The sequence below is a fragment of the Anneissia japonica genome, unplaced genomic scaffold, assembly GCF_011630105.1.
Source record: "Anneissia japonica isolate Jap-2015-1 unplaced genomic scaffold, ASM1163010v1 scaffold40304_len9062_cov99, whole genome shotgun sequence".
Lineage (NCBI taxonomy): Eukaryota > Metazoa > Echinodermata > Crinoidea > Comatulida > Comatulidae > Anneissia > Anneissia japonica.
The window spans coordinates 1-8,657 of record NW_022727831.1 but is presented as its reverse complement, the minus strand read 5'-3'; the positions used below and the strand labels follow the sequence as shown (position 1 = coordinate 8,657).

Here is an 8,657-nt window from a genome sequence, read left to right as displayed (position 1 = left end):
TGAGGCAATTAATTGATTGCCTTATCCGAAATATGTGGTTTGTTTGGTTGCTCTTGAATGATTGTGTAGAATCAAGCAAGGAGCATGTTTTGCATGATGAACCACAAAGATGACTACCCAAATTATGACTGTCGCAAGAGTTAATTTGCCTCTTGAATTTAGATCGTACTAATATATCACGAAGGTTAGGTGGTCTACGATAGGCTATGAACGGTGTATCCGGAAAAACAGACCTAAGACGTTCTGTGGTCTGTAGAATGGGCATATGTTTCTGAATTATAGCCCTTAGTAGTGGTAACCTAGGGTGATAGGTAGTGACCAGTGGCACTCTGGTCGATCGCTGACGTGGTTTGTACGTCAGTGTTTGAGCACGAGGTATGTCCTTTGCTTTTTTTTTTACAGCATTTTCGATGGGTCCTCGATGATAATTTCTATTCCGGAGATGTCCGGATAGCTCTTCTGTGCGATTCTGAAAATCTAAATCCGAAGAACAAATGCGTCTCATGCGCTATGCTTGGCTGTACGGAATGTTTTTTGTACAGTGCGGGGGATGACAGCTGCTAGGGAGCAGGTACATATGCTTATCCGTGGGTTTACGGAAGAGATCAGTTTTGAATGCACCATTTTCCATGGTCACGGTGATGTCCAGAAAATCTACACTGCTTGTGGATTTGTTAGCAGTGAATTTGATTGTGGGATGAGCCGAATTAATGTTCAATAGAAACGTATTTAAACTATCTTCACCATGGGTCCAGATCATGAAGATATCATCAATGTAACGAAACCAAACGTCTGGTTTCTTGGGCTGTAGGGACAGGAAATTGGCCTCAAATTGTCCCATAAATAAGTTAGCAAAAGATGGAGCCATTTTAGTGTCCATCGCTGTGCCATGAATTTGAAGGTAATGACCGTCGCCGAAAACAAAGTTATTATTGGTCAGAATCAGCATGATAAGTTCACGGAGATGTGATTTAGAGCGGGTTTTGGCCCGAATTTGCTTGTAATTTGAAATGCACGCATTAACACCTTCTTCATGAGGGATATTAGTATATAATGACGAAACATCAAGTGTAGCCAGGACAGTATTATTAGGTAAATTTGAAGTTTGGTTAATTTTGCGGATAAAGTCCATGGAGTCCTGAATGTACGAGGGGAGAGCAACAACATATGGTCTCAATAAATCATCCACATATTCAGAGATTTTTTCTGTAGCAGTACCGTTGCCCGAAATGATGGCCTGCTTTGTGGATTTTGGGTAGGACATAGAAACGTCCTGGTGCCGGATCGACCTGGATGAGATGGGGTCCAATTTTGGGATCGATGGAACCTTTTTTAACCATCTTAAATACCGATTTTTCCACTTCCTTAGAAATTTCCGGAGTGAATATGACATCATGTATATATATATGATGTCATAATTAAATCAAACAAATATTTAATCCCGAATCGATGGTATGTATTTCGATACTTGGAGTATGTATACTATCTTATCTGAGATTAATCAGTGGATCTTTCAGTTTTCAAAGTTACTTTAAATCATTTAAACATGTAAACAAAACCAGCATATCGTCTCACCTGTATTTGTTATTAAAGGAACTCTCTCTGAAACAATAACAGATATAAGATATATTACTAAAACAACAATGTAACGCTTTCAGTCTTAAAGAATTATGTGCACACGCTTTCAATAAAATTCTAACTGATCCAAATAAATATGGATGGGTGGAAAAAAGAATAAATAAATCAAGGTTTAAGGTTCGATTTATTGATCAATACTTTACATGTAAGGTATTTATAATGATGAATAAACAGATCATTAAGCTCCGATGCAATGAAAGGCAGAACAAGATATGGTATGAATAATTAAGTAAATGAAGGATGTTATTATTATTAATAAGAAGATTATGGCTTTTTTTTTAAATTGTTATAAATTAATCTTTTAATAATTAAACAACAACTCTTACCATCTTGATTTTTTCTGAGACTATTGTGGCTTGTGGATATATCATCCGTCGTTCTAATTAACCCTTTTAAGTACAAAACAAAATTGTTTTTGCTGAATGAATGATAAAAAAGGACGTGAGTGAAAGCATAACTATAATTACAATTAAATACTTTATAATTTACTTTTCCCAGTATTACTGGGAAAAGCCAGTGCTTTTGTTATGATTTTTTTTCTTTTTTTCTTGAATATATTTTTCTTATCTTTTTGCACTGTTTCTTTTTTTCTGGCCGTCATTTTTGTCACTTCCCATTCTTAGAATTATTCTGTGCTTTGCCGAAGCATAGGCCATATATCAAAGATGTGCCTCCTAATATTTAGTGTCAATCTATGGTGAAGCGTGCGTGTGAGAACCAATTAAAGTGATTTAAGGTCAAACAGTCTACACCAGTTATTTCAAAAACCGGTCAGTTGATCTAAATGAAACTTACGGGAAAGTTTAAGTTACAAGGAAGAAATGTTTATGTGTTAGTGACGGTCCAGTGAAGGGTGTAAATTTGAGGGTCTTTTCAATTTTTGAGGACCCAGACCTAAATATCTCTTTAAAAAAGCTATGGGTCTAAATGTAACATTCTATAATACTTTGTAAAGGTCTTGTAAAAAAAATGATTACATTTTTGTGACGATCCCCAGTATGGTGTGGATCTGAGGACCATTTAATGGAAAACGTCCCAGACCACATATTTCCAAAACAGATCAACTGATCTGAATGAAACATTCGGAAAAAGTTTAACCTAGTTACAAGGAAGAAATTATTATGTGCTGGCGACGAATCAGTCAAGGGTGTAATTGGTAGAGTCATTTTAATTTTTGAGGTCCCAGATCTAAATATCTCTTTAAAAAAAATCAATGGGTATAATTTAAACCTTGTATAACAGTTTGCCAAGGTCAAGTAAAGAAAGGATAAAATTTTTGTTCCAATCTGGAGTAGGGTGTAGATTACAGGACCATTGAAAGGAGAACGTCCCAGACCACATATTTCGAAAACGGATCAACTGATATGAATGAAATATTCGGAAAAGTTACAAGGAAGATAGTATTATGTTAAAGTTACAAGGAAGATATTATTATGTGTTGGCGACGAATCAGTCAAGGGTGTACATTGAAGGGTCATTTAAATTGCTTTCGTCCCAGTTATAGATGGATAAAAATGACACTTTGCAGAATGGTTTTTCATGGTGAAATGAAGAAATGTTCCAATTTTGGTGACGATCCGCAGTAGGGTGTTGATATGAGGATCATTTAAAAATTTTTTGTTGACAGCAATTTAAACTTTATTTCTCATTAAAGCAATAGCGAAAAGCCCTATGTTCTGTTGATCAAAAAGACATAGTAAATCTAGGTTTATCGTTCATTATCATTGCTATGATTATGACTATCACTTTTACTATTACTATTATTATTATTATTATTATTATTATTATTATTATTATTATTATTATTATTATTATTGTTGTTTGAAGGTTTGCATGGCGAAGTATAGCATCAATCTGAAAGCAGATTGGGATGATCCACTGCCTGCACACATTAAATATGAATGGGAGTTATGGAAAGCAAGTCTACGGAAGTTGGAGTTATTGCATATACCAAGAACTTATCACAAAATTAAAAGAAAGGAAGTAGTGGATTCAACTGTACATGTGTACTGTGACGGCTCGGAGCAGGTTGTTGCAGCGGTGGCGTTCTTAAAGACAAACAGTATTAAGGGGACCGAAGTTGGATTTATAAAAGGGAAGTCACGCATATCTCCTAGACAAGGTCATACAATTCCCCGTCTCGAACTCTGTTCTGCTGTGCTTGCCACAGAATTAGCCAAAGTAGTGACCACAGAGATAGACTTTCCCCCCAACAGTAATACTTTCTATTCAGACAGTAGGATAGATCTGGGTTACCTTAACAACAACAATCCATGAGACTTCATACGTATGTAGCCAATAAAGTTGAGAAGATAATATCTTTCTGCGAACCGCACCAATGGCACTACATATCGACAGAATCCTGTAGATCTAGATATATTGATACTTTGAGAATGCAGACTTGCACTTGGCTTACTGGTCCCCAGCATTTACATCTAATGAATGAAGAGGAACAAGTAAAGTTTCCTCTCATTGACCCTGACAATGATAAGGAAATCAGGAAGGAAAATGTAACTGTAAGTAAGACAGTGATATGCAAATGCTGAGTAAAGAGAAACTGAAACGCTTTTCATCATGGTCAAGCTTGACACGAGCTGTTGCATACTTGAAACATCAAGGTAGAAACTTCACCGAAGGTGCCATAAGAGACGCTGGTTGCTTGGTAACAGGCTGCAAAAGGCCAGTGTTGTCTGTCATACACAATGTATCATTTGTCGTAAACTAAGAGGCGAGCTGAGTTTTCAGCGTATGGCAAACCTTCCAGAGGAGCAGTGGCGTATCAGCTTTTTGTGGGGGGCTGTTACCAAGCCCCCCACTCCTTGGATACGCCACTGCAGAGGAGCTACTAACACCAGGGCCTCCATTTGGCCAAGTTGGTGTAGACTGCTTCGGTCCCTGGCAAGTTTCTTCTAGGAGAACTAGAGGTGGTATTTCACAAAGCAAATGCTGGGGAGTGTTATTCACTTGCCTATCTTCAAGAGCTATTCACATTGAGGTCGTAGAAAAACTCAGCACGTCATCCTTCATAAACGCACTACGCCGATTCATTGCTATTAGAGGCAAAGTTAAGGCGTTATGGTCAGATCAAGGAACTAATTTCATTGGGGCTATCAACGATGAACACCTGCAGACATATTTACTCAAGAATGGTGCAGAATGGAAACTCAATCCTCCACATGCCTTTCATAATGGAAGGGGCATAGGAACGAATGATAGGCGTGACCAGGAGAATCTTACTCTCTCCTTTTGGATTGTAAGAGCAGAACGTTAACACATGAAATACTAACAAGTTCATGGCTGAAGTTATAGCCATAGTAAATTCACGCCCACTAATACCATTATCATCAGACCCATAAGATGCGGCAGTGTTAAGCCCGTCTATGTTGTTGACCCACAAGAGTGGTTGTGTCGAAGAGATGGTTAGCGACAAATACACCAGCACTATGTATTGAGCCCATTGGAAAATGGTACAATGTTTATCAGATAATATCTTTATCAGATAATATAATAATATTCGAGAATTTGAAAGTAATCGTTTTGGAAGAAGTGGAAAATCATTACTTACAAATTCTCGAACAAAAGCAAAAGTGGTGTACTGACCAAAGGAATTTCCAGGTTTCCGACGTAGTCCTGCTTCGAGATAACCAGGCAAAGAGAAACCAGTGGGCTTCGAGATAACCAGGCAAAGAGAAACCAGTGGGCGACTGGCATTATCACACAAGCATATACTAGCGACGATGGAAGAGTGCGAAAAGTAGAAGGTCGTGTTCCATCCTCAAAGAGCACATATACAAGACTAATTAATGAACTTGTGTTATTGTTAGAATCTGAAACTTAAGTTCTTGAAGAACTTTTGATAATTGGATTGGATTGGATTGGATTTATTTAGTGTAAACACCAAGAATAGCCCACGAAAGTCTAGAAGAAGACTTGTTTCCAGTGGGGTCCCTCTGGTGGTGATTGAACAGTACAACGGGAGACAATCCCCTACTCTTTTCCGTAGAGTGTACTGCGTTCTTTAACGTGCACATGGGTCATAAATGCACACGGGACCAACGGCTTAAACGTCTCTTCCGAAAGACGGTGCGCTATTGTAACTTGTATTTCAGCCCTCTAGCTGAAACACAAGGAGAGCGATGGGAATTAAACAGGGGACCTAGAGATCTCCACGGTTCGGCGCACACACAGTGGCTACCACCAGATTAGCCGACTGAGCTAAGCTGCTCTCTAATGTGAAAATAATTACAGTATGTGAAATTGTTAAAATACTTATGTGGATGATAATGTGTTTTTTGAATTCCAATGATTTAACTGAATAGAGCATATTATGCCTTGATTCATAATTTGCATTCTTATTGTTTGGGTGATGTGTTGCGACACATTAGGCTAGGAGTGTAATGTCTTTACCATTGTTGTTTATTGTGTTCTTGGAAGTGAGCCCTCTTTGGGGCGCTTTCAGCTCAACTTGTTAAATGGTAGAATGGTACCTTATGTTCTGATGTAAATATAGTTAAATTGTTAGTTTCAAACTTGCATATGTTTTAATAAAGTCATATTGTCAATATGGTTATGTGCTAGAAATAACGCTGTACTCTAGCTTAGTATTGATTATAGATATTTGTGCTTGTTATGGCACGAATTTATATGAGCATGTCTAGCCTAGCTTTTGACACAGTATGCATGGACGTGCACCAATAAGTCCGCTTGCTGTGTGAGCAAAGATATGACCTTTGACCTAGGGCAGTAAACTTTTTGGATGTGCTAGCCTAGCCTTGTTTTGATAATGTTTATAAAGGGTAATGGCTATTTTGAATATCCTCTTGGAAATTGCTGCATTACCCAGCTATGTTATTTTATTATATTTTTAGAGATAATTTCTGTACTATCTTTGACTTTGATTATTGAATTATTTGCAGCTTGATAGCCAGTGATCGTGGATACGTCTTGAGAGGACAGCGCAGTTTATGTAAGAAAGATAGTGTACATGCACGTGCACATCCTTGTACTGTATTTTATACATTTTTAGTGATTTTTGGGTTATGTCTTTTTAGCATCTATTGCTTGTTGTTTTGCAATTACCAATAAATGTTCAAATGAATGAAAAGTGAACACGGTTACACGACTGGATTTCAATATTGTCTTGTATTGTCGGGCCAGTACAATTTATATATAGTAAACATTACCTTATGTTAGTAGATATTTTATACCATGTTTTTTGAAATTAATATACGCTTGTCTTATTAAAATTGTTAATTATTGCGCAAATATTGTGAGCTCAAAGGCGGGCAAGGTGTCCATTTCTCTTTCTTGTGACGCTTGGCCGGACTGTTCAAGGTAGTGAGGGGATTCGCCACGCCTATGCAATTTGAATGAATGAATTATGAATAAAATGAGGAATAGGGGAATAAATGTTCACAATATTTTAACAATAACAAATAGCATAAATTACTTGGGCCCCATGTAAAGCTATTTATCTGAGAGCATAAGCTTTCAATTATTCTAACTGATCCAATCTTGTGATATTTGTTTGTTTTATTTCGATTCCATCATATATAAATACAAAAACTACAGGATTCAGGACGATCCAATTAATCAAAACGGAAGAATTAGTTTTCAATGGGGCCCTCACTTAAAATTAACAATACTAAAAAGAAAAATAATAGGTATAGGTATTGAATAACATATAACTGACATGAATGAAGGATGGATAGGTACATGGATGGATGTTAACAACTAACAAATGTTCACAGTAGGCCCTACTTAAAAAAAAAAAAAAAAAAAAACATGGGCTCACTTATTTCCTTTTGATTTTCGCACGAATCTTTTTCGCTAAGCGTTTGACTATTGTGGTCCTTACTTGGCTGTTCATTTGCAAACCCTATTTAAAATAATAAAAAATACAATACATGTCATGATCTACACAGTATTATATACTAATTTATATCGTAACAATTTAATTAATAAATATTTTATATCCACTCACTGTGAAATATCACATGTAATTGGTCTGGTTATTATAGTTAAATTTAGGAAGTTGAAGCAGTAAATGTAATTCATATTCAATAATTAAATAGTTAAAATTAGAAGACAACGGTGCTGCAATTTATATTTATTTTTATAAATATTTCGATTCACTTAATTTTCATAAAGGGTTTGCTATAGAAGCTGTTGGAAGGTCTAGATCAATAATTTTGAATATAAAAAAACGCACATTTTTGTTTACTTACCATTTGAATACGTAAAGAACTGTACTTAGTTGCTTTTGTTCAGAGTGTGTGTGTGTTTTTTTTTAATAAGTTCAGGTTCTGGTGGGTAAAGCTGACCTCCTACAGACTCAAAAATAGGAGTATAACAAACCTGATAAAAATACGGGATAGAAATAAAGCCGAATAAAAGGTGCATCACCGCAGGTTAAGACGCGCGGCGTCAGTCATGAACAGGCTTGTCGTAACGTTACTGGCCAATGCTAAGGTAGGAAACTCATAATCTCAAGAGCATCGTTTTCGCAACAAAAAAAAAATCACGTTGAAAAATCCTTTTAGAAAAGAGTTAATTAGGATAATTTGGTCGAGCAGTTAAAAAGTGTTATAATAGATTTTTTTTTAGTAATTATAAACTTTCTTTATACCCGAAGTACAGCGCACATATCCCTTGCAAAAAATGTTCATATCAAACAAGGACTCTTTTTATTTTAAAAATTATTAATACCAGTAGTCTGTCACCAGGGTACATCAGCTGATGCTGCAATTTTGCTTTGGTTCTTTTAAGACGAACAAATTGATCCTAATGTTACGATTCTAGCTATAATTCGAATTACCTTTTCCTTAACAGGTTAGGGTTATACATCCTGACCAATCACCACGAAAATGTCTGTTTAAAAAGGTATATGCCGGCTAAATTATAAGGCCTTTAAGAAAACCAAATATGTAATTGATTTCACTGTTAAATCATTTCATAACACTAAAAGAACTTCAAACAGGTAAGTTTTCGTTTAATTAGTCTAGTTTACTCGTATTCTA

At 36.2% G+C, this 8,657-nt stretch overlaps 1 long non-coding RNA gene across 1 annotated transcript; it reads right to left on the bottom strand.

Moving 5' to 3' along the window:
• Nucleotides 1-1,574: 1,574 nt before the first annotated feature.
• On the bottom strand, nucleotides 1,575-8,639 carry LOC117113813. Its single transcript, XR_004446257.1, has 3 exons — nucleotides 7,433-8,639; nucleotides 1,965-2,027; nucleotides 1,575-1,602 (listed from the first exon to the last, which is right to left on the bottom strand). It is a non-coding gene; the product is annotated as an uncharacterized LOC117113813 (long non-coding RNA).
• Nucleotides 8,640-8,657: the final 18 nt, after the last annotated feature.